Genomic DNA, 27,467 nt, shown 5'->3' with positions numbered 1-27,467 from the left:
TGAAATGAAAGAGTCAGACTGAGCCACCCAGGCACCCCCATCCCTGATTCCTTAAAAGGAAATAAATACGATAGATGCACTGACAGTTCTGGCAACACAGGAAAATGAGAAATGGGAAGAGCTGGGAGTGCTGACTGCCCAGGTGTCCACCTGGACTTGCCATGAGTGGCCTGTATCATCTCTACCTCTCTTGGCCTCCGTTTCTCGGTATGAAACTGGGATGATAATAGCTCACTGGGTTATTGGGAGGATTAAATGTGGTTAATACATGTTAAGCATTTAAAACCGTGCCAGGCGGAGAGTAAGCTCTTAATATACAACAGAAATTAGTAATATCATTAGCAATTCTGCCCATCATTCCACCGCTGAATGGCTCATGTCCTAACCCTTTGAATGTACCACACTTCTAGATGACAGCTCTCATCTGGCCCATTAACTTTCCCACCGTGTTATCTTTTCTTCCCTTCTACGCAGTAAGCCCCTTGAGGGAGTGTGAGCTGCGTGTCATACCTCATTGCATCCTCCACGGACACCTCCAATGATGACACCCAGAGCCACCCAATGAATGACTCGGAGGAATGAATAAGTGAACTGACCACCCTGCCCCTTCCCAGTCAATATGAGGCCTGGAAACTAGATGTCACTGTGTTAACTTGAATATATTACCTTACTTTGGTTTGTTGGGACTTCCATAAAGGCATTAGAAAAATAAATAGCAACAGTTATTATTACCCAGAGGCTAGAATAGGAAAAGCTTTCAATCAACGCTTGCGGCTTTTGGCTTTTCCACTCTAACTGAACTCCATGCTTCCTTTGCAAGGAGGCAACTGTAATTACCTCCAGTGTTCCCTCTAAAGCTCAAACCACCAAAAAAAACCGCTTGATTGTCACATACCGTCAACTCTGGATTTTTCTTTCAGGCACAATTCAGCTGCCTCACGCACTCCGTCTGGGTGTTCTTCATTACCATGCTTCTTATTTCCATCAAAGCATCAAAGCCACCAGACAGACTGATGCTGCTTGACCAGCCAACAGTCCCACCAATAAGCCCCCCTGCCTCCCTAGCTCTAGCTTCAATCCCCTGGGCTTTCAGGTACTTCTACCTAAGCCTCCAGCAAAGCTAACCCAGTCCTCTGGAATGAATTTACTTTCTAGCTCTGAAAGTCATCTGCAATCCCCACCCCCTCCTACCCCCCCCCCATCCCCAGACCATTCACATTCTCTCATAAGAAAACAGAACTTCACAAAGCATCAATTAGGAGCAGAGAGAAAAGGCTCTGCTCTGAGCCAACTGGCTTCTTCCCAAGCTAAACACACTTATGTAAACCCAACTCCATTATTGCCCAGGCCTGCGGACGGACCAGGGCACCCAGCCTTTCTGGAGTTAAGTTTTTGTTTACCCACTGTCAAGTAGGCATTTCCCAGGCAGCCTCTCCTCCCGTGGAGACTGGCTGCAACCACCCCTACCTCCTACCCAGGCAACCAAATGTGACATCAAAGGAGCCTCCCGAGTGACCATCTGTCCCTGCCATGCCAATGTTTATGCAATGTGCGCAGGAGAGGGACAGAAGGGCCAAAGGATCCGGGGCACCGTGCTGCATCAGACCCGAGGCACCAACATCTCAGGCTGTACGTGCTACAGAACAAGACGGTGACAAGGAAGCCCTCCGTCCAGCAAGAGAGAGAGGCTCCTTCTTCTTAAAAAGAAAGATAAAACTATTTTACTTTCTTGAGGGTGTTCAAAGATTGGGCTTGGTATGTATCACCTGTGGGTAGGTATCTAAAAATAAAGTCAGATCCCTAGTTCTGCAGTTTTTCAAAGACTGCACACCCTGCTCCCCAAAAATCCCACCCAAACAGGGTATTTCAGGCAATACCAACTTTAACAAATTCACATGCAGCTAAGGTAGAAAAGGAATAGGTCAGAAAAGACCCAGGAGTCAGAGAATCCTAGAGGTAATATGACCATTAGATTCATTGTCTAAAATGGATGCGTTGTGGGTTTAGAAGTCAAATAAAACACAGCTCATGGGGCAACCCCAGTGGCTCAATGGTTTAGCACCTCCTTTGGCCCAGGGGATGATCCTGGAGACCCAGGATCGAGTCCCACTTCGGGCTCCCTGCATGGAGCCTGCTTCTCCCTCTGCCTGTGTCTCTGCCTCTCTCTTTCTCTCTTTGTGTCTCTCATGAATAAATAAAACCTTTTAAAAAAGAAAGAAAAAAACGCAGCTCAAATCCAGGGTCACCACGTGTGATTTTAGTGAAGTCATATGGGTTCCATCGACTAGACTTGGAAAGAATGGCACATCCCACGATGGCAGTGGGGATCAGTCATGTACTCTGCTAGAGAACACTTAGCAGAACACCAGGCGCACAGGAGGTGCTCAACGTATGTGGTCTCTTTTCCTTTGCATCCTCAGTTCTGGATTAACCCACTTTCCTGGACCTTCCGGTAGAGGCACACCCAGGAGGCAAAGTACATCTGAGTTGGCCAAAGAGGGGAGGTCACTATGGACAGGGGGCCGGCCACGAACAAAATTCAACACACTGACTCTGCTGCGGAACATCTCTGTTATTGTTCAAACGGGTGGGGTGGCGTGGGGAGACTTGACATGTTTCACCTACTATTCACATGAAGTTTGTCAAATTGCATCTCAAGTCTTGGAAGAAAACCCACATTATTCATCACATAAATCTGCTTAAACTCCTCCGGGGGGGAGATGGCTAGCCACTGTGCTTGAAGCCAAGAGATGAGACATCCACTCTGTGATTCAACCTGAACAGCTGTGCAGTGAAAACGCACACACGGGCTCACACAAAAATGGGCTAACAATTTTTAGATTTGTCCCTTGCCGATTTTTTTGTTCCTTCAATTTTGTTCTTTGGCCACATTATTTCCCTTAATTCACAGAACCTGGAAATACCTTGGCATTTCTTTGGACAGCTCTGACTAGGTTTCTCGATTCATCCCCAAAGAATCAAGTCGCTGAACACTTGCTTATTTTAGTGGTTCGGAGCCCACAATCATAGCTCTCCAGGACTTATGGTCATAATGGTCAGGGCAGGGAGGGAAGATAGAGAGCAGTCCTGCCTTATCCATGGGGGTATGTTCCAAGCCCCTCCCACACCCAGTGGATGCCTGAAACCACAGACAGCACCAAACCCTACCTATACTGTGTTTTTTCCGATACAAAGGTACCTATGATTTTGATTTATAAATTAGGCATAGTAAGGGATGAAAAATAACTAGTAAGAAAACCAAACAATTATAATGCTATATGCTAGTAAAAGGTATGAGAATGTGGGCCCTCTCAAAATATCTTACTGTGCTGTACTCACCCTTATGCTCGTGCTGATGGCAGATGATAAAAGGCTGACGTCACAAGATGAAGTGAGGTGGGTGATGTGTGTACTGTGATGTAGTGTTAGGAGGGTCACCTGCTTGTGGACCACGGCTGACCATCAACTGAAGGTAAGTGAAACCGTAGATAAGGGGAGACCACTGCGCAAGGTGACATCTGGGAAATACTACTGGTTCCGAGGGGGAAAGACAGGAGGCTGGGCCAGACTGGCAAGGAGGCAAGGAGGAGGAGGGCTGGAGTTCACTCTGAAGGGCAACTGACAGAATGTCATGGGGAGGTGGGGGGTGGGAATGAGTGGACACACGCCCCGAGAGAGGACTCAGTCACTCACTACAGGGGTCATTCCAGAACACCCCATGGCATCACTCTAATGTACAATGAAGCAAATCTACAGAAAAGAATAGGAAGCCCTGTCTGGGGGAAATAAACAGGAGCATTCTGATTAAGAGCACAGACCCTGGGGGGGATGGCCTGGGTGGCTCAGTCAGCTGGGCATCTGCCTTCGGCTCAGGTTGTGATTTCAGGGTCCTGGGATCAAGTCCCACTCAGGGCTCCCTGCTCAGTGGGGAGTCTGCTTCTCTCTCTGCCTCCGCCCCTCCCCCTGCTTGCGCTCTCTGTGTGTGTCTCTCTCTCACTTTTAAATAAATAAAATCTTGAAGAAAAAAAAAAAAGAGTACAGACCCTGGAGCTTGGGGACTGGGGTCCAAATGCTACCTCCCCACTTCCTAACTCTGTTGCTTTAAAAAAGTTACTTAAGCCAGTGATGAGAATTTGTTTATAGAGAACACCAGTCTGGGGAACAGCGGAAGGAAGCCCCCAGGGGTGTCTGGAAACAGGACAGAGGAAACCTCAGATTTGTCCTCAAATCCACATGCCCCCCCCTTACTGGTTATTATTATTATTGTGCTATTATCATTCATATCATTTTGTTACCCCTTGAAAAAAGCTAATAACCCAATTAGGATAATACAAGGTGACGTAAATACCGAAAGGGAGGGCTCCAGGCCGCCGTGTGCACGCAAAGAAAGGAGTGGCAAAGGCTGTCGGGCTGGTTCAGGAGCAACAGGTAAGACAGGAGCCGCAAGTCACAGCAAGATGGGCCAGGCCGGGCCTGCAGCGCCGGCTGGGAAACGAAGAAGTGCAGGCGTCGGAATGCAAACGCGGGCAGCCGCTATGGAAAACGGCAGGGAGGCTTCTCAGAAAATTAAAAATAGAACTACCATATGATCTGCAAGCCCACTGAGGGGTATTTTTCACAGGAGAGAATGGAAAGCAAAGCTCAGGGAGATCTTAGCACTCCCGTGTCCGCTGCAGCCCCACTCCCAGCAGCCAGAATGCAAAAGCCACCTAAATGTCCAGCGCCAGATGCATGCGGGGGACGTGCAGTGTGTACACACAATGGAATATTAGTCAGCCTTTAAAAAGAAGGAAGTCCGGCGAGCCTGCAACAACACGGGTGAACCCTGAGAACATTCTGCTGCGTGAAATGAGCTAGTCACAGAAAGACAAATGCCTCGGGATTCCACTTACAAGAGGAGTCTAAAATAGTCTAACTCATGGAAGCAGAATGGTGCTTGCCAGGAGCAGGAGGGAGGGGGAAATGGGAAGTCACTAATCACTTGGGGCATTTTTTTTAAGATTTTATTTATATATTTGACAGAGAGAGAGAGCTTGAGCACAAGCAGGGGGAGTGGCAGGGGCAGAGGGACAAGGAGACTCCCCGCTGAGCAGGGAGCCTGATGCGGGACTCGATCTCAGGACCCCGAGATCATGACCTGGGCTGAAGGCAGATGCTTAACCAACTGAGCCACCCAGGCGCCTCGGGGACATTATTTCAGTTATGCCAGATAAATAGGTTCTGGATATCCACCATAAAATACTTTACCTATAGTGACTAACACTGTGTTGTACCTTTAAAAATCTGGTAAGAGGGACGCCTGGGTGGCTTAGTGGTTGAGCATCTGCCTTCGGCTCAGGTCACGATCCTGCGGTCCAGGGATCGAGTCCCGTATCAGGCTCCCTGCATGGAGCCTGCTTTTCCCTCTGCCTCTGTCTCTGCCTCTCTCTGTGTCTTTCGAGAATAAATAAATAAAATATTTTTTTAAAAACTCTGGTAAGAGGGTAGGTGTCAGGTGAAGTGTTCTTGGTGCAGTAAAATCCAAAGAAAACAACACTACAAGGGATCATGCTCCAGGAGGCATCTCTGATTCCTCCTCTCCACCAAGTTGGCAGTCACAAATTGTGTTCAACTTCTGGATCCGCCAGCGTGCTACCAAAAGCTGATAAAGCGTAAACAGTGCAGCGTGCTACTAATAACAAGGCTTGGGTGGGTTTGTTCATGGGAGGCAGGCAAACCTGAAAAGAATAATTGCACCTCTGTAGAGTTATAAAGCCCCTTTTGGTCTTAATCGTTCTCCCCCTAGGAAGTAAATGAGGATTGACATGCCACTGTCCCCACCTGAGAGAAAGGAAGCCAGAGTACACACACAGCCCTTCTTGCTGACTCACGCCCCACCAGGAGGTAGCATTATTTCTTTGCTCTGAGTGCCTGTAATGCTGCACGTTCACCACTTGATCCTTTCAGTGGGAAGCTCCTTGCTTAGCATGCCATGAAGACTCCAATTTGAGCACAGCAGTGAGGCCTCCATGCAATACTCCCCAGTAACCAAACCTACTTCACGGTTTAGACAAAGGTTCACCCTGCCTGCCAAAAGTAACGTGATCTCATGTCCAAGAGCCCCAGAAGAAGCCCATGCCTGATACCAAGTTTCCTCTGTTGCAGCCCGAAACAATTCCTTCTTCTCCTTTCCTGGAATCGTGAGGGCAGGCAAAAGAGATGCCAGGAAGGCAAAGGTGGGAAGATTACCTGTGTAGACTCTGAAACACTACAGTCTGAGAATCAATGGGAATGTTCTTCCTCACGACTCAAAGGCATAAGGAATCAATCAAAATCAATAGTCATTCCCCAGAGGCAGACCCAGAGCACAGTGACCCTGCCATGGGAGGTGCCACCAACACCCTCTTCAGCAAGCATGAATGATTGGCTTGTCCTAGGAATGACCCTACAATGGGGACCCTACACCTCCAAAGGTTCCCAGGAAATCCATTTCAAAGCCTCAAATTGGGAATGGGGTGAATCAGCAAGCCCTGCTTCCCCAAAACAGCAGTCACAAATAATGAACTTCCTGTTGTCCCAGAAAGGGAAGATCTGAGCAGGGTCTTAAGACAGGAAGGAATTTAAGAGTTTGAGTCCTCATTTCCCAGCCTTGTGCAAATCCCCCGCTTACCCCATCCCAAACAGAAGAGGCTTCTCTCAAGACCTCCAAACGTGCCATTCGGAGAGGCTGCTCACATCCTAGGTAAGGGACTAGGCTTCAGAGTGTCACCCCACGGGACCAACCCTCCAGGAGGCTTTCGGGTCTAGAAAGGTAGGCCTCAGTCCACACTGGTTCTACCTACAGGAGTAGACACAGGAAAACAATGGGTTTTGTGCTCATTTTTCCCAGGGGTTGCAGGATCACCCTCTGAAATATTAACAAGATCACACAGGAGAAGTACTGGGTATGTTGTAGACACTCAGTAAATTAGTATTTAGTATTAGTATTTTAATAATCAAAGAAGTATTTACAGGGACTTACTCAACTACGGGCTTTGTAGAAAGCACTTTGGCCATGGTTATTCTTGCCCAGAGAAGCCTCTGAATGTACGGAAGTCAGAAATCTCCAACACTGGAGCATATGATTCCAAGCTATCACCTGAGGCTCTGTGCTTCAGTACAAGAAGATCTCACAAATCCACCCCTATCTGTTAAACGCATAAAAGTTACCAAAAGCCATGATCTCTCCCCACCAAGTTTTACCAATGAGTGCCACGCTAATACTTGTTTTCAAGCAACAGAATCAAAATAAACTGGAGGAGTGGTGTTGCAAAACACTGATGAAGACTATACGCCTCCTTGTTCCCCACTCTCATAAAAACACCGACCAGTACAAACAGCAGCACAGTTACTCAGTGCACCGGGTCAGAGAGGACGGGCCAGACCAAAGGCAGTCAGTCAATCTGTTGTCTTCGAGAATAACTTCCCAGCTGAGGCCAATTCCCAACACAAAATGTAAACCAAGACTGGCTCCTTGGGCAGAGCAGTGAATGATGTTGGCAGGGCACCACAAAGCCTACCCCCGGCTGCCCCTCCTCCTCGGTCAGCCCCTTGTGCTATGAGACAACTAAAGAAACATTCACTAATTATGCCACATATTCTCCAGGATCTTTTCAATGGACAGACCCCAGGGAGAACAAATGGCTTCAAGTTGGATGACTTCAATAATGCCATATTCCTTTGTGGAGGAAGATTACCCAGCCAACGGCCTCCACCCCATGCTTCTCATTTCCCTTCTTGGTTATGAGGTCAGCCATAGCATCAAACAATCCAAAGCTTCCCCCCAAGTACCAAGGAACTTTCAGCTCTGCAAAAAGCATTCTTTTTGAATGCAATGGCGATAGAGAACAGATATGGATATCACCAGTACTATCTGTCACCCAGTTTACATTCCTACCAACCGTGCACGGGGGTTCCCTTTGCCCCACAGCCTAACACTTGTTATTTCTTGACTTTTGCCTTGTGAGACGGTGGTGTGTCATTGCAGTTTTGATTTGCATTTCCCTGATGATAAGTGATGTTGAGCGTCTTTTCCAGAGTAACTGGAGTTCTGGAATAACTAAATCTAACAAACTCTGCCTTCATAGAAACAACTCCACTAACTTACATCTCAAGCTTGGCCACATTTCGAGTTGTGTACTCCTTTCAGTTCTACAAAGGAAGAGAAGGGGGAGGGAGGGAGGGAGGAAAGAAGGAAGGAAGGAAATAATAAAACAGTGGGACCCTCGAGGAAGTGAGATACACTGAAGAAAAAATAATCATCATCCCGGGAAGGTAAGGCAAAAATCGGAGTGGAAAAAATATACAGCCAGTATACCACTGATCAACTAGGATAATAAGATGCAAGTACTGAAAATATGGAGAGTGATCCCGATAACCCATCTGCCCATAATGAAGACAGAACAGATGGGAGAAGTGGTTTTGTTTTATTCTGTTGAAATAACCTTTCAGGGTTCTGGAAGGAAGGCACTGAGAGAAGTTGTGAGGTTGGAAGTATAACTAGAAAGGGCAGGAGGGGAAACACACAATGTACTATAACGTATCAAGTGCCTACTTTGTTCCAAATCACAAGACAGGCGTCTTCCATAAATACTCATGTAGAAATCTCCCAACAGGGGTGCTGGGTGGCTCAGCCAGTTAAGAGTCTGACTCTTGATTTCAGCTCAAGTCATGATTTCAGGGTCCTGAGACTGAGCCCTGAACTCAGCAGGGAATCTGCTGGAGGACTCTCCCTCTCCCTCTGCCCCTACCCCACACACCACTCACTTGTACCTGCGGACATTATTTCTCTGTAAATAATAAATAAATCTTAAAAAAAGAAAGAAGAAAGAGAGAAAGGAAAGGAAAGGAAAGGAAAGGAAAGGAAAGGAAAGGAAAGGAAAGGAAAGGAAAGGAAAGGAAAGGAAAGGAAAGAGAAAGAAAGAAAAAGAAAGAAAGAAAGAAAGAAAGAAAGAAAGAAAGAAAGAAAGAAAGAGAAAGATCTCATTACAGCCCCCTAAGCAGTTTTCATTATTTCCATCTCACAAGAGGCGGAAATGTAAGCTCAGAGGGGTTAGGCAATTTTAGAGCTAAAAGTAGCTGAGCAAGAATTCAGATCCAGGGGCGCCTGGCTGGCTCAGTCAGTAGAGCATGCAGCTCTCGATGTCCGGGTCATGAGTTCGAGCCCCACACTGGATGTAGGGATTATTTAAATAAATAAACTTTAAAAAAAAAGGCAAAAAGGATTCAGATCCAGTTCTTTCTGAGTCTACAGTTCTTGTTCTTACACTGCCACAAACTCAGAATGATTTTCTGAGAAAACATTAAAATGCCAAGACTCATGCATTAAATATGAACCAAAATGAAACTTTCTTCCTCAGTCATTACAGCAAATTTGCTCTGCCCCAGTACAAAGTAAATCTGTATTGTCAAGTAGGTTGAAAGCACCTACAATTCACATTAAATTACCAGTAAATCTTATGGAAATTCTAGCTAGATGTTTCCAAAACAATTTCACAGGGTGTGCCCCAGTGAATATACAAAACCCACCTTAGAACAATGTGATCCACTGTGTATGATACCCAAGAGCACAAGATATATTTTAATAAAACCTAGAAACATTATTTCAAAGACACATAAATAAATACATAATATCTGCCTCCCTACAGCTAGGAGACTCAGTTACTTAGTTTTAAAGGCTCTTAAAATCTTTTTTGACAGTGTTCCACAGCACAGGTCTTTTCAAATGCATGTAAACTTAAGAAAGGAGGCAGTGTTTTTGTTTCATTTAAAATACAAAAACCAAAACTGGTTCTTCCAAATGCCAATAAAATTGATAATAAGTTAGCAAGACTGATCAAGGGGAAGAAAAGCACAAATAACCAATGCCAGGAATGAAAAAAGGAAACATTTCAAGGGGGGCCTGGAGGGCTCAGTCAGTTAAAGCATCTGACTCTTGATTTCAGCTCAGTTCATGATCTCAGGGTCCTGGGATCGAGCCCCACGTCGGGTGTGAAGCCTGCTTAAGATTCTCACTCTCGCTCTAAAAAAAAAAAAAGAAAAAAAAGAAAAGAAGAGAAAAGAAGGGAAGAGAAAAGAAAAGAAAGAAAAGAAAAGGAAAGGAGGGGATCCCTGGGTGGCGCAGCGGTTTGGCGCCTGCCTTTGGCCCAGGGCGCGATCCTGGAGACCCGGGATCGAATCCCACATCGGGCTCCCGGTGCATGGAGCCTGCTTCTCCCTCTGCCTGTGTCTCTGTCTCTGTCTCTCTCTCTCTCTGTATGACTATCATAAATAAATAAAATTAAAAAAAATTAAAAAAAAATACGTAAAAAAAAAAAAAGAAAAGAAAAGAAAGAAAAGAAAAAGGAAACATTTCTACGGTCTTTTAAATTATAAAACGATACTATGTGCAACCAATAAATTTTAAAATGTACACAAAACAGGAAAACTCCTATAAAAAACTAGTTACTAAAACAAGATCATCTTAATGCCCCTATTTCTATCAAACAAATTGCATCTGCAACTTCAAAAACAAAAAATTCAGAGCCAAACCAGGTTATTTGTTAGAAAGTAAGGATACCTTGAGAAAAAAAAATATATAACATTCTCTCACACCTACCTAATTCATATAGTAGAATTAATCCAATTTCCGATGTCTGCATGAAACAGTCCCATGTGACAATGTCTAAATACCTTTATGAATAATATACTCCCTTTCTCTGGCTAAGGATTATTGTTCCATAAAACTCCATGTGAGCAAGGGTCTATTAGTCAGCTTCACCAGCACTATCACGAGATCCAATTTGGTTGTCTTTCCTGTTGAGTGAGTTGCTACAGTAGGCTTCTTGGGGGTGGGGGAGGCCGGTCACACACTTGATGTCAGCATCAAGTTCACATCTGCATGCCATGTTCTTTCTTGAGTCCTCAAGGAGCTAGAACAAGGCTCTGGCAGCTGTGACCGCCTGGACCATGCAACCTGTTATTCTTCCTTGGAACGTGTCTGCTTTGGTTTAAAAGTCATTTCATTTTACTTCTGTCTCACTAACTTCAGGGAAGCTGGAAGGTGAAAGCAAACTAAGTAAAAGTATGGCCACAGCAACCTGTCCTCTGACCCCAAAGTTCAAGGGGAATGTGCCTCAGGAAAGCCAGGCTGTCCCATTCTGATAACAGGAAGATAATAAAATCAGCCCTTAACATCTTCCTAATTGCACCCACCCCAGATCTGAGAAGAAACACCTATAAAATGAAACCTGGCTTTCTATAAACCTAGTAACGGCCACACATTTCTTCACCTCCCTAAAGGTGCCCTAAAAATAAAACAATTCTCTAAAAATTCCTATGAAGGACTAGCTTACAAAACACACAGAGAGAGCTCCCACTGCTCTGTACTAACCTGTTGACTGGATATAAAATAGGTGAAACAGGTAAATTAGCCCAAAAGCCTCCGCTGGACCCCCATGCGGTGAGCAAATACCACAACCTCTGAGAGGGGCTTCTAATAAAACCTAAAGAATATTTGCAAGAAACTTTACCTTTGGCCAAGTTTACCACTGGCTGGAACGTATATTAAGCGTCACTTGCAATGAATGATCCCAACCCCGGGTGCCAGCCTCCACCCAAACTTCCTCTCCCCACCCCGCCCAAATCTGACTTAGGCAATCGACCTGGAGATAAAGCAGCTGCCAGAGAGAAAGGAGTATTTTCCAAAAAGTTCCAGATGCACAAATAACACCTCACGAGCTAGGAAGTCCCCTTGGGCTGAACTAAATCAGACACAACATTAATGAGAAACCCAAGCCGTCTGGTGCCTCCCTCTAGGATTCCCATAGTGACCCAGGAGGCTGTCGGGCGCCCAGCTTCAGAACATTCCTGCGGAAATACTGAATCCCAAGCCTTCCCTGGGACTCATTCTGGAGGGCAATGACCTGTGATTACAGACCGTGCAGCCGGACGGCGGGGACAGGACGCGCCTCTGGTGGGTAACCTGACCCCGCAGCCTCCCTCCCGCCGCACCCCTTAGGATCCCTGCATTCGCACAGCCAGGGGGGAGAGGGGCAGGGCTCGCACCCCAACCCTTCACCCCGGGGCCAGAATGCACACGGATGGCGCCCCCGGGGGGCCACAGCGCAGCCCGGAGCCCCAGCTCACCCATCCTGCAGGGCTCCGGGCTCGGGGAGCACAGGTCCCCCCGACCCCTACCGAGCTCGAGGGTGGGGGGGCCCAGCAGCCTCTCCCCAGCCACAGCCACCTGGGCTGCACGCCCTCACCACCCAACACAAAGAAATTCGGCGATGGAAAGGACGGGCTTGAACTTACTGGGCTCACCCCTGCTCCTGCTCCGCAGGGCGCACATGCTGCCGGCGGCCTCCCATCTCCAAACTTCCAGTCACAGAAATGAGGAAGCTGCAGCCTTCCCCGGCTCCCGGCGGAGGGAGTGGGCGTAACTTGTGAAGTTTCGTGCTGTGATGAATCTGGTCATTTGGGTGTGTTGGAGAGGGATTGTCGCTCCTCCCCACCCACCGTCGCCTCCCTCCTCTCTCCTCTCCACCTCCTTCCCCAATCTGATTCTCCCCTTGGCGTCCCCAAGACCAAGAACTCGGGGCGGGCTGTCACTCGAGGGGCCCGGCGCTGGGCTCCCCACGACCTTAAGGGAAATTTATTCCTAACAGACCTGAACCATTTTACAGATGAATCTGGTCGCCCTGCTGAAAGCCTAAGTCGCTGTCACATGTTTTTCAGCCCAGCACAGGGAAAGAAGGCAGTGCCTCTTTTTTCATTTAAAAGGCTAGAAATCAGGACACTTGGGTGGCTCAGTGGATGAGCGGCTACCTTCAGCTCAGGGTGTGATCCCACATCGGGCTCCCCTTAGGGAGCCTGCTTCTCCCTCTGCCTATGTCTCTGCTTCTCTCTGTGTCTCTCATGAATAAATAAATCCTTTAAAAAATAATAAATAAATAGAATGCTAAAAATCTTAAGTAATTGCAAGGTGCCCCCTCTGCACAGGCAGGAATGTGGGTAGGTTAGCCGGTAGGCACCCAATTCCCACACATCTCCTTAAACAGAATGGGAGATGGAAAAACTGAAAAGCAAATGTTTAACTGGCTATTTTTCCTTGAAAACTTACTACAAGATATTTCAGACATGCAAAAGTATATTTGAAAATCATATAGCGAACCCTCAAGCATCCATCACGTGGCAAAAAAAAAAAATTAAAATTATCAACATAGTGGGAGCCATCTGTAAACGCCTCCCTGAAATATATCCCCCTTTTCTCTCCCCCTAGAAAAATAGCTGCCGTAAACCTGATTTCCCATAAGCAATATTCATACCACAGTTTTGAGCATTCTAACGGACACTTGCTAACTTAAAAGTCCACCCAAAAGTAATCCAATGATCATCCCTTCGCTAGGCCTGACCTTGGTTCCAAAACAGAAGTTTCATTAAATGAAACTAAAAAATGACCACACATGTTAAATGAAGCCTCAGGTGGCTGGTTAAAGAAAATGAAGAAATCACAATACAGGAAAATGGAAATAAGGAATGATAAGTGGAGGCCATATCTGTAACAGTTGAAGCATTCATGGATGAAATTGATAGATTAATAGAGCATTATCATTTTACAAGGTTAATAGCTGTGTCAAAGCCAAGGATACTGACCCACACTGCAAGGGGCTTTCCTCAAAGACCCAGGCTACAGAAACAGAAACATAACATTCATTCAAGAAGTCCTAATTACTCTCGATCGCCCGCCAGAGTTGTAGGCTGGGAGTAACATTCAGAAAAGGGAACTTTCAAGACAATAATGATAAAACACAAAATCGTGGAAACTGTGATACATTCAAAATTGACTCATATATATATATATATATATATATATATATTCTCATATATATACGAACATGAAGGAGATGCCTACCTTATCTTTATAGTCCAAGGACCTTGTGCAGAGGCTGGCGTAAGTAGAAAATTGGTAGCTATTTGTTAAGTGAATGAAGCAAATGAACAAAAGAAGGCCCACGGAGAATTGTGAAGGAGCAGAACGAAGAGATGGGGTGTGTGAAATCAGCATTGGTCCTTAGCAGGTGGTGACTCTGCCCAATGGGAACACTCGACAGTAGTGAAGACATTCTTGGTTGTCACAACCTGGGGGAGCTACTGGCATCTCGTAGGCAAAAGACACAGGTGCGGCATGGGAAAGCTTCCCCCAACAAAGAATTATCCAGCCCCCCAAATGCCAATACTGCTGGCTAATGAGAAGCCCTGGGAGACAGGTTTCACTACCAACAGTCACTGAATTTATTCATTCCACATATAATCCTCAGCATCAGGAAGAGACTCTCCAGGGACTTGCAAGGATACAGAAGAGCATTTCTCCTTCTTTTCCGCCCTGCAGCATCTGATGGCTGGACCACCTGCGAGGGATCCGGAGAGAGTGGGCACTGGAGTCAGAAGCAGTAAAGAAGCACTGGGGGGTACGGGACACAGCCTCAGGCCCATGCCCTCGCGAAGCTAAGGGCCTGCATCACATTTGGATGGAAATAATCAAGAAGGGGGTGGAGAGGAGGATGACATAAGGCTGGGGTATCAGCTTTGGAATCACAGATAGCACATCTGGGGGGAGGAGGCAGGGTAGAGATGTGAAAGATACACAGACAGGCAGGCTTATCGCAGCCACCAGAGTCATTTCTCCATTGACAGTCTTTAGCTGGAGACGCTCCACTGAGAACAGGAAGGATGTTTAATCTCATTACGGCTTATCGAGAAGAAAGTTACAAATCACTTACAGGGAAAAACGATGCAAGCACCACTGCGTCTACCAGTCAGGGTGAGGACCTACAAAAGTGAGGACATCTTTTCTACAAGTCTTCTGGCCTTGTCATTACCTAAGACGTGTTTCTTTTAACTCCAGAATGCCACTTGTGCTTTTTTTCCCTCCTTTCTGATAGGACTTCATTTCCGCTTGGAGGGGGAGACGAGCCTTGTCCTTGTTGCTCAGCGTTTCTCAAAACAGGGCACAGGATGGTGGGTTTGCTCCCCTTGAAGTGCCTTGGAGCCTCACAGATGGTAGGTATGCGATTAAGTGCATGTTGGCAGAACAGAATCGGTCCTCACCTCATTTGCCCATCTCTCAGGCCAGTAAATAAAGACTCTCCTATAGTTGCTTCTGGAGAGAACCACAGGGCACCCGGAGTTCAAGAGTCTGAACAACCTGGGAGCACACAGAAAACCTGCTGGTTTCACTTAGTGGCTGGCAGATTGCAAAACACTCGACACAGGAGAAAGCCTACAACATCAGAACCCAAGACGTCCTCAGGCAGTGGCCTTAGGAGGGAGCTGAGCTGCTCTTGGCATGGAAGGAAGGAAGGAAGGAAAGGAAGGAAAGGAAGGAAAGGAAGGAAAGGAAGGAAAGGAAGGAAGGAGGCCAGGTCGTGGGTCCCCTCTACACACCCCTATGCAAATGGGAAGTCCCTCGTTACGTCACCAGCTTCTTTACCTGCAGCACCGAATGCCACTAGTCATGCTTTTTAAAAGCTTATGAGGGGCAGCCCCAGTGGCACAGAGGTTTAGCACTGCCTGCAGCCCGGGGTGTGATCCTGAAGGCCCAGGATCGAGTCCCACATCGGGCTCCTTGCATGGAACCTGCTTCTCCCTCTGCCTGTGTCTCTGCCTCTGTGTGTGTGTGTGTCTCTCATGAATAAATAAATAAAATATTAAGAAAAATAAAAGCTTATGAGTTGAGTCCCACCAGAAGCAATGAACTTAATCACAAATGTACAGTGTTTCTGTTACAAAGAAATGCAACCAGCAGAGGGAGCATGGCTGACTTTTGTTTTTAACAAATTTCCCAAGATCAGGCTAAACTTGGGGGACAGAGTTATGAAAATAATCAAACTCTACCCACAAATAAAAAGATTTATGTAAAAATATTTTGAAAAACTCTAAGCCATGACACCCTCATAAGGTATTTGTACTGGTCATGGATATTTACACAAGAGCTAGCTACACAGATATAAGCCCACATAATGAATAAATAAATATATGATGGAAAACAACATTTGGTATGTAGGGGAAAATGCAAAAAGGGTCAAACAGCTCTGTTTCCCTTTATCAGTTGAATTGATGCTCAGAAACAAAAAAAAAAGGAGAGTTTATTTAAGTTATTTTCCCCATAGATTTTAATTCAGGCTTTATCTTGCTGTTTTATAAATTTGACCTACAATAGCTGACTTTTAAAATTCCTTTCAAATTGTGTTCTCAATGACACAAACCCCTTAAGGAAGGCTCTTCTGGATTTCTGTTCAAGGGTCTTCAGAACCAACTTGATCAAAAATCAGGGCAGCTTAATAGAAAAAGTGTTGCCATCCACCTAGCTGACAAGGTCTAAGAATTTGATGCCAGCTCCTGCAGAGGAGCTTACCTCCCCACCTTTCCCAGCCCACAAAGACAGTGAAGTTGGGTTCCCAGGAACAAGGCAAACAAGTGCCCATGTCAACCCACCATCACCTATGTCACCTATGTCACCTAGCAACAGCAAACCAACAGCAAAGCCAATGAAAAAGAGAATTCTCCTCCTCAAGGTAGGTGAAGCCCAACAGGGGTGTTGATTAATACAGATGATAGAAATCCAAAAAGATGACTTCCCAGCGTCATTGCAGACCCAAATCCGGATCCTGTTAATTATACGGTATTGCTAAGGAAATTCAGAAGCTTTTTTATGAATACATTTTATGGTTGGCTACTGACTGGTTGCCAAAATCAAGTTTTTACATTTGAAACAGATTAGAAGTATATGGATCCATCCCACCACCACCCCACCCTGTGCTTGGTGGTCCGAGGATTACCAAGAATACTGACATGTTTAAGACCCTTGACTCACCCCAAAACCAACCTGTACTTCTCTCTGAGAGAACAACTGAGGTTCATCCTTTTAGACAACGCCTTCAAGTGCAGACTCTCGTTAAATTTGATTTGGCACCAAGATGTTTTACAACTTAAAATTAAACCTTGCACCAATAGGGACACCTGGATGGCTCAGTGATTGTGCTCCTGCCTTTGGCTCAGGTCATGATCCTGGGGTCCTGGGATCAAGTCCTACATCGGGCTCCCCGCAGGGAGCCTGCTTCTCCCTCTGCCTGTGTCTCTGCCTCTCTCTGTGTCTCTAATAAATAAATAAAATCTATAAATAAATTAATAATAAACTTTGCACCAGCCAAACTTAGTGACTTTGAACAGTTTTCTCCCTCTGAAAACTGAATGCCTAACAAATGAGCAGAAGTAATCCTGAAAAATATAGTCTGTCAAGAAGAGGCCAAGAACACTCTTCCAGCCTTTAAATGCCACCTAGATCCAGAACACCCACAGACTGAATGTGTAGCAAGTTCCTTGTAATCCAGAGGCTTCGATTTCCTCAACTCTTATGTGATAATATCCTACTTAATATTCTCTGGCTTCCTGGTTCTATCTTCCAATCATACATTTCCATGATTTTAAAACTCCCATTTCTTTCAAGACCCCAAATGACAATTCCTTACACAACAGCGTTGATCAAACATGCCAGAGGCAAGAGTTTCAGGATTCACTGGTGGCTCTCATACTTACAACTGAAGTCATGCTTGTAACTGGAAGGGAAAAGGGGAAAAGGAAGGAAGTGCAACCCAAGGATAAAAGTAACAAAGAGGCCAAAGGAAAAGTCCATGAACTCTTCGCACACTGACTAGCAAGAAACCATATGGGGCCAGATGCTGTCCTGCCCACACACACAGTGAGGCGGTTGGTGCCAAGGGCCCTGTGAGCCTTGCACAAGAGGTACATGTGGTTTGTGGGGGCGAGAGCATCTGGGTTTTCCCTGGTGTGGGCTCTTTTAGACACCTCTCTGCTCAGCAGTAATAAACAATAATAATTATTATTGGCACTAAAAGCGCGATTGTGTGAATAACTCACGCAAGAAGATAAGTTCTTCAATCCTGCCTTTTCTCTGAAGAAGAGTGTGCAGCCTGGATAACCCTTCAGGCTTCCATAGAACCCCCAGGGAGTGTTCCCACTGGGGGTCAAGAAGCAGTCCCACTGAGGCCTCCTTTCGTCAAGGGAGAAGTAAGGGTGTGAAATAAGGCCTTGTTCGCATCCGGGCTCTGCCAACAACCAGACAAACAACTCATAGCAAGCCATTTGGCTTCCCTTTCAGTAAAATGGGAAGTTGAAATCAAGGCCTACTGACAACCCATGGGGTTACAGGCGCTGATAGGCTTTGCATAGGACACATACCCAACACTTCCCCCAAATGGTAAGGGGCCCTACAAAAACAATTTTCAATAAGTATATAAGCCACCAGGTTAGCGTTCTACATGTTTTTGAGGTGTTTGTGTTGATATTGCTATTTTGGTCCTGGATAGAAATACCGTCCAGACACCAGTGAAGTGACAAGGACCATGCCTGTAGAGGTGTTTCTAACACCTGACATCTCACACAGTCCTCTGCTAGTGACAGGCACATAATCAATTAAAATTAGGTGACTTCTGATGTCAAGGAAACATGCAAATGAGAACCCACTCGTGCTTTCCTTTCTGAGAACATCGACATGAGATTTAATGGACTCTAGGAGCACTTGCTGCCATTTTCTCTAATGTCAACAAAAATTCAACATGCAAAGAGTATTTTCTTTGTCTCTTCTTTTTTTTTTTTTTTTTTTTTTATCTCCAGAGGTAGAATTTAGTGATTCATCAGTTGCATACAACACCCAGTGCTCATTACATCACATGTTCTCCTTCATACCCATCACCCAGTTACCCCATCCCCTACCCACCCCACTCCAGCAACCCTTTGTTTGTTTCCTAGAGTTCAGTGTCTCTTATGGTTTATCTCCCTCTCTGTTTTTATCTTATTTTTTTCCCTTCTCTTCTATGTTCACCGGTTTTGGTACTTAAATTCTACATATGAGTGAAATCATATGACACTTGTCTTTCTCTGATGAACTTACTTTGCTTAGCATAATATACTCTAGTTCCATCCACATGGTTGCAAATGGCAGGATTTCACTCGTTTTGATCTCAGAGTAATAGTCCAGTGCATGTGTGTGTGTGTGTGTGTACCACATCTTCTTTATCCATTCAACTGTCAATGACACCAGGGCTCTTTCCATAGTTTGGTTGTTGTGGACATTGCTGCTATAAACATTGGGGTGCAGGTGCCCCTTCAAATCATTCTGTTTGACACTTTGGATAAATACTCAGTAATGCAATTGCTGGGCTGTAGGGTAGCTCTATTTTTAACTTTTTGAGGAATTTCTATACTGTCTTCCAGAGTCGCTGCAGCAGTTCGCATTCCCACCAACAGTGTAGTAGGAGGAGAAGGGGAAGATATCTGTAAATGTCTTATCAGATAAAGGGCTAGTATCCAAAATCTATAAAGAACATCTCACTTAGCACCAAAATAATAATAATAATAATAATAATAATAATAACCCAAAAAATCCAGCCAAGAAATGAGCAGAAGATATGAACAGACATTTTTCCTAAGAAGACATACAAATGGCCAACAGACACATGAAAAAATGCTCAACATCACCCGGCATCAGGAAAGTACAAATCAAAACTACGAGACACCACCTCACAACAGTCAAAATGGCTAAAATTAACAACTCAGGAAGCAACCTGTATGGAGAAAGGGGAACCCCTTGTAAAGAGTATTTTCAATCAGAAAACACAACAAGGCCTACATCTCAAAACATTAAGTGATCTGGGGTAGGCAACAGACACATAAAGAGTTACAGACCCAGATACATAAAAGTAAAAAGGGATTCTGATTAATCACTCATCCATCTGAGGTCAGAAGGGCTAAGTGACTCAAGCTCACGTAATAAAATAATGGTAAATTCAGTCTAGAACCCATATCTACTAAAACAAATCTGCTGCATGTCCTGCCAACTCAATTATTCCCCTCCTAGGACAAAAAAATCCATAAAACACACATTAAATGCAGTAGATGCATACATAATTTTGGGCCCCAACACAGTACATAAAGCACATGTAAATAAAAAATGATATAAATTGAGCCTATCGAAAACTAATAAGCAAATAAAAATAAGTGGGTGCATGAAAAATTTCTTGGCTCAGTCCCAGACGAGCAAATAAGAGGCTCAAAGACCCGGGCAGGAGGACGCAGTCAAGCCAGGACAGCTGAAGGCAGTCTGATTCACCAGCAGCCAGCATCCTCCCCCAACAAATTACAGTGCTAGACTAGGCAAGACTGCGGGTAAGTCTGGGGGAGATGTGGATGGATTCCTACATGCCTGAGGGCTCATGTGAGCACCCCGGCCAAAGACAAGACTCCTCCAAGTTCTCCCCAAGAAATGAAAACATGTCAGATGCAGCAAAATAGCATCTTTTCACGTGCATGTGAATATGCACTGCAGCACTGCACACAATTGGCAAGAAGCGTCAACAACCCAGACGTCCAGCAACGGATGAGTGGATGTACAAAATGTGGCCCATCCATACAACAGAGGAATATTCAGCCAATAAAAGGAATGGATGAACCCTGAAAACAGTGTGCCAAATGATGAAGTCAGACACAAAAGAACAACTATTGTATGATTCCACCTATAAGAAATATCTAGAATAGGCACATTCAAAGAGAACAAAAGGGGGCGCCTGGGTGGCTTGGTCGGTTAAGTGTCTGCCTTTGGCTCTGGTCATGATCCCAGGGTCCTGGGATCCAGCCCCACATTGGGCTCCCTGCTCAGCGGGGAATCCGTTTCTCCATCTGCGCCCCCTACCCCCAATGCTTGCATGTGTGCTCTTTCTCTCTCAAATAAATAAATAAAATCTTTAAAAAACAAAACAAAAACAAAAACAAACAAAAAACAGAAAAAAAAAAAAAAACAGAGACCAAAAGGGGACCAGAGGTTGCCAAATGCTGGGGGGCAGGGGAGATGGGAAGTCACCGCTTCATGGTTACAGCACTGATGTATGAGTTGTGAGAAAGTCTGGGACACAGACAGCAGTGATCATTGCACAACACTGTGAATCTAATTAATGTCACGGAACTGTATACTTAAAAATGGTCAAAATGGCAAATTCAATGTTACATAGACTTAAAGATTCAAAACAGGGCAGCCGGGGTGGCTCAGCAGTTTGGCGCCGCCTGCAGCCCAGGGCCTGATCCTGGAGACCCGGGATTGAGTCCCACATCGGGCTCCCTGCATGGAGCCTGCTTCTCCCTCTGCCTGTGTCTCTGCCTCTCTCTCTCTTTCTCTCTCTTTGTGTGTGTCTCTCATGAATAAATAAATAAAATCTTAAAAAAAAAATAAAAAATAAAGATTCAAAACAACACTTCATTTTCAACCTATTGGCTCAGGAGCACATAGCTTTTCAAAATATTGCTAAAAAACAAAAGTAATCAAAACTCTAAGCACATTAACCGGCTTTAAAATGTGCCTGTTCTCCCTGTCACATCACCATGATCTTAATCACATACCTAAAAGAGCGATTTTCTCTGATTGTAAGAGATAAAATGGGATTGTCTAACCTATGAAATTAAATCTTTTCCAATTATAAAGATGAAACGAGGCACACCTCTTCACAGGCAAAGCATTCACAATATGCCAGGTGTCACACCTGTGCACCACATCCCTTGCTGTACATCGGCTTCCCCCAATCTGTTCCCATTCCCAATTTCAAAGCAAATCAAGAAACCTGAAGGGTTGAATATAAGTCCAGCACCATAAGAGTGTGAGAAATAAACCAAACTCAAGTTACCAGCTGAATACATGAATAGCTCACATTTTAACTACCTTTTGCACATTTAACGGACCTCAACTGGCCAGGAATTCCTTTTCTGGTCATAAGTCCATCACCTAAGACTTGTAAAGTCCCAGTGTCTCATTTGTAAAGTGGGTTTTAATAGTATTCTGCTTGTGACACTACTCACGGATGAATCACATTTCCTGAGCACTTTGTGCGAACCACAGGGCTGAGAGCTGCTCATCCATTTTTGTACGTGGTCCCCATGACAACTCAACAAAGTATGATAACTAGATCCATTGTGCAGATAAAGAAACTGAGGCACAGATAGGTTAAGCAAACTGCCCAAAGCTGCTTGACAAGTAGGAGTTAGGGTCTGAAGTTCCAACCTGGTCTCTCTGAGGCTGGGACCACAGCCCTCCTTCATCTCATTGCTACGACTGGCCTACAGTCTTGGCAGCTAGCAAGTGATTTGATTATTATCATCACCTTTAGAAGTCACAGGTCTGGGCTCACCAAGCCAGAGAGCTCAATCTGATCCCCAAAGCCTGCACTTGCTCATGGGGTATCTCGTCCCTCTCTCAAGGCCCAATGTAGCAGGCAAACAACATATTTCAGGGTTTGTCATGAAGTTCCTGGCAGGTAATCATCACTCCGTCTGAGAAAGATGATGAACAAGGTGTCTAAGATGAGCAAGTTAAATTGGGTAACAATCAAAGAACATGCATAATGCCTGTGTAGGAATCTCATAAGCATATTCACTGGGCCCTTTTGCAGAACCAAGTTCCTCTGCAACAGGCAAGTTCAAGGCCTGGAACCAAGATAATTAACCATCTCAACCATAGTGGAGATATTTTATACTCAACTATTTACAGTGGTGGTTCACAATCAAAAGGAATACAAAATGAAGAGAATTTTGCTCCCGCTCTCCCAGACTTCCCAATAAAACATGGCAGGTGACTCACAGGATGACACACTGCTCCTGGCAAGGCACCAAGAGTTACACATACCAACCAGTCGGTGTGGGGTAGGATCTCACAAGCAGGTTGACAAACTTCACCGGATCCTCTGATACACCAAGGCTCAGCCTTCCACTCCCAGCTGTCTGGCTTCTGAGAAAAGGGAGTCTTCAGCATTGGGTCATAATGATGCCAACCCATCAAACGGAATCCCTGCTGAGGGCTGGCCATGACCACGGCAAGCCATCTCTGGCTTTCACTTTTCTTGCTCCAACAAATTCACACACCTTTCTCAGTAGACTCGGGCTTATGATTCAGACTTGTGGCTCCTGCCAAAGGCCTGCATCCTGAGAGCCTTTGTTCTCTTCTCTGGCCACAGATGAACTCAGTCCATTGAAGAATGGCTGTAAACCCTTGCCCACATAACTTTCCATTGGGCAAAAATTAGTCAGATTGGCTGGGTCTGAGGGCAGCAACTTCCTGAAGGAACACCCCCTCAGACAGCCCATGCCACCACCACCCCAAAAAAATGTCTAGTAGAGTTGTTAATGAACTGCCCATTTCCAGAGTCTCATAGTTACATATTGACACATACATGGATCCTACTGGTTCAATTTCATTAACCGAAAACAATATTCTTGGCCTTTGGCATTAACATGGGCTTTTATTTTCATAAGGACTTGGTGCACCAAATCATACTATTTGCTTCCATGGGGACTTTATTCTGAGTATATATGTGATCTTGGACTTGAGGTCTCTGTTCACCATCACCTTCTCAGTGAGATCCTCCTAGACACCTCCATCCCTACCACCTCTTTCTCCGACACATTTCCTTTCTCACTTCCCTACTTTATGTTTTCTCTTATAAACACACACTAAAAATTTTCTTATTTTACTACTTGTTTATGGTTTTTCTTCCCGACTAGACTCTAAGCTCCACACAGTCAGGGATTTTGACCCATCTTTCTCCCAACTCCACCCTGGGTGCTTAGAAGAAAGCCTTAGCCCGTGGTATATCCTCAACCTCAACTCTCAAATATTTGTTGACTTAGATTGAATACACCCTCGTGATGATAACCAACACCAGAAAGCATGACCAAAACCCCACATGCCTGAGATCTCTCCTGAAACTACAGAAATAAAGTCCTCTGCCACTTCCTTCTAGACCCCGAACAAGAAGAGAAATAGGGAGCAAGGAGGAAAATATACATTTATTCCAATAATACACAAGTACATGGGCTTTTTGACCTACACTAAGAATTTTCAAGACTCAGCACACTAAATTTTTGACCTATACTAAGAATTTTCAAGACTCAGCACACTAAATCTCCAAAATAGCATAATGTTAACCAAAAGGGGGAAAGACCAGTCAGCCAACATCCATACAGCCAACATCACACATCCCACTCTCAGCTCACCACCTCCCATTTGTCCAGACCAACCCCTTCAGATCTCAAACCCAATAACCACCCCCCCACCTTTCAGTGGCCCTCACAGCCATGCTGCCACACAGTCGTCCCTAGCCTATCACTGAGTTCCTTCCTTAACTCCCTGGTCCCTCTATCACTGGGTCACATACATTTGGCAAAGATACCAACCCGGTGAGATCCAACAAACTACCTGGTTGGCGCCTGCACCCAGAAAGCTGAACAGTCCACTGGTCTTACTTTCAATGACCACCGATGTCAAGTCTGTCCTAAATGAAGCTGGTGATCTCATACCATAGTTGCTAGTCCATTTACTCCTTTGTGAAGTTCCCATCTACTCTTCTCATCCCAAATGCCCAATAATTTCTCCTCATCTTTCTCAGCTGACGATCTCTTGTCCTACATCTCCGAGAAAACAGAAGTAATCGGATAGGACTACCACAACTTCCAAGCCTATGATCACAGATAACTAACTATTCATATCCCATCTAAAAGCAATCCCTCCTCCTATGACTAGACCCCCCTCCCTATACTTAAGGACATTTTTTCAGCAATTATCTCTCCTCTACATTATCAAATCCCTTTGCTCTCCTGGAGCGTCCCCAGTGGTAGGAAGAGATGCCTTTTGATCTCTAAATTCAAATCAACTCTCAGCACCCCTGCAGTTCCCACTACACTCTGAGCCACCATTTTCTCTTGCTGGGCTAAAGCAAAACTCCTTAACAAGTCCCCCTCTTTACACAGTCTGATCTCACCCCAGAAGCCAGAGGGATCCCTTTAATGTGCAAATCAGATCATACAACCCTCGATCAATCAAGGGGTAAAAACCAAACTCCCTGGAGGGTCTTACAAATCCTGTCATATCACCTCCTGTTCCTTCTCCCCTTGCTCCTGCCACTTCCACCACACTTGGCCTCTCTGATGTTCCCTGAACTTTCCAGACACACTCCCTCTTTTTAGAACATTCCAGATATGCAATGAGCTAATACCATTATCTTTAGGTCCTCATTCAAATGGTATCTTCTCATGATTATATCCTAACTGGCCCCACTCCCCCCCTCAAAAAAAAGCTGCCCCTTCCCCAAAACAGCTCTGCTTTTCCTTTTTTTAAGATTTTATTTATTTATTTGAGAGAGAAAATGAGCAAGCAGAGTGAAAGAGAGAGTATGAGTAGGGGGAAGGGACAGAGGGAGAGGGAGAAGCAGACTCCCCACTGAACAAGGAGCCCAACATGGGGTTCAATTCCAGGACCCTAAGATCATCACTGAGCCAAAGGCAGACACTTAACCATCTGAGCCACCTAGGCACCCCTTTTCATTTTTTTGATAGTACCTATCACCTTCTAGCATATTATAGCATTAAGTTAATTAAAATGAAAGTCTATTAATTATGAATTTAATACAATTAATAAACAATTGCTTATTATTTAATAATAAATCATAAAGACAAGGATCTTTGTCTCTTTTGTTCATGGAAGTATCCAAACTACATAGGATGGTGCCTAGCACATAGCAGAACCTAAAAGATCAACCGCTGAGTGAATAAAATAGTATTTCCTTTTCAGTCTATTGGCAAAATAAAGCATGGAAGGACAAAAATAGGGAAAACAGAGAAGGAGAAACTCAAAGACAGAGAGGAGGCAGTGAGAAAGTCTAATATGTAGAAAAAAGGAGAATTAGGCAGAAGAGATACAGGCTGGCAATTCCCCAAAATACACAAAAGACACCAATCCACAGGTTCCAGAAGTCCTACAAACCCCAAACAGAAAAAATAAGAAGATACTTAAACTATATATGTCACAGCAAAACTGAAAAAGCCAAAGAGAAAAATCATACAAGCAGGAAGAGGAAGACTAATGACCTCTAAAGAGGCATCCCCTGAGCTGCCAGCTGACTTCTCAACAGAAGCAAAAGAAGCCAGAAGAGGATGAGCTGTTATCTCCTAAGTGTTCAAGGAAAATAACTGTCAACCTAGAATTCTACACTGAGTAGAAATAAAGACCATCTGGAACAGAGATAAAATAATAATATCTTAGATTTTAAATAATGTAAGAGAAAAAAGATAGGCCATAACAATATCCTATCCACCAGGTGGGAAGAAAAGGAGCTAAAATACTTTAATGCCCTGGTATTATCTGGGAGGGATAAAAGTACCAATTTATATATGACTTCGTCATCTAAGGTAACAATGGGTTATCTTGGATCAAAAGATTTTAGGGGTACCTGGCTAGCCCAGTCAGAAGAATGCATGACTCTTGATCTAGGGGTTATCAGTTCGAGCCCCATGATGGGTGTAGAGGGATGTCTTAAAAATAAAATCGTTTTTAAAAAAAGATTTTACTCAAATAGGACAGACATAAAGGCAAATAACTAATAATTCTAATTGCATTCAGACTGAAAATTCATTTTTTAAATAATTATTTATTTAAAAATAAGTATTTAAAAAATTAAAATTATTTATTCTAAAATATGTATTTATGGGGATCCCTGGGTGGCGCAGCGGTTCGGCGCCTGCCTTTGGCCCAGGGCGCAATCCTGGAGAACCGGGATCGAATCCCACGTCGGGCTCCCGGTGCATGGAGCCTGCTTCTCCCTCTGCCTGTGTCTCTGCCTCTCTCTCTCTCTGTGACTATCATAAATAAATTTAAAAAATAAAAATAAAATAAAATAAAATATGTATTTATTTAAAAATTATTTAAAATAATTATTTATTTAAAAAAATAAGAGAATGAAAGACAAGCTAAACTGGGAGACCTTATTTGCAACTCACACAACCAACAAAGGCACATTATCCAGACTATTTAAACATATACACATCTACACACTACAAATCAATAAGACCAACTACCAAATAGAAAATGACAAGTGATTTGAATAGGTAGCCCACACACACACAAAAAAAAGGATATTCCAAATGGCCCTATGTAAAGGAGTTTAACTTTATTGATTACCAGGAAAATGTAAATGAAAAGCAAGAAATTCATTCATTTCCAAAACAGCTAGAATTCAAATGAGTGATAATAAGGTTTCCCTGAGGACCTGGAACAACAGGAACTCCCTGACTTATCCTTCCAGGGAGAGTATAACTGGGTCACCTACCTCACCCATCTTCAATAAGATGAAGAATCAGCAATCCACTCCTAGAGATACCCCCAAGAAATGCATGCACATGTCCTCTGGGGAAGATTTCCCAGGACAGTCCTTGCAGCATTACTCACAATAGCCAAGCACTAGAACTCACCCAAGTGTTCATCAGCCATAGAATGGCTACTATATCAGTTACTGTCTATGCACACAATAAAATTGTGCAATTGTGAATACAGATAAATCAGAGCTACATGCAAAAGA

General features: G+C 44.5%; 1 protein-coding gene across 13 annotated transcripts in view; it reads right to left on the bottom strand.

The window, feature by feature from the left end:
* Positions 1–27,467, bottom strand: part of TIAM1 (TIAM Rac1 associated GEF 1) — a 474,570-nt gene that overhangs the window by 188,301 nt on the left and 258,802 nt on the right. The window contains exons 1-2 of one of the 13 annotated variants that reach the window (XM_072740862.1): positions 12,145–12,283; positions 10,616–11,052 (exon numbers count right to left, since the gene is read on the bottom strand). The exons of 9 other annotated variants lie outside the window; for them this stretch is intronic. The gene's annotated coding sequence lies outside the window, so the exon portion shown is untranslated. Of the gene's footprint in view, positions 1–895; positions 1,381–10,615; positions 11,053–12,144; positions 12,284–12,312; positions 12,909–13,912; positions 14,508–27,467 lie in introns of those variants that run through there. 3 more of the 13 variants (XM_072740855.1, XM_025985443.2, XM_025985444.2) reach the window with 3 other exon arrangements.

Source organism: Vulpes vulpes, chromosome 15 (genome assembly GCF_048418805.1).
Source record: "Vulpes vulpes isolate BD-2025 chromosome 15, VulVul3, whole genome shotgun sequence".
NCBI classification, from domain to species: domain Eukaryota; kingdom Metazoa; phylum Chordata; class Mammalia; order Carnivora; family Canidae; genus Vulpes; species Vulpes vulpes.
The sequence above is the reverse complement of the archived record's forward strand: the minus strand, read 5'-3'. Positions and strand labels throughout refer to the sequence as shown.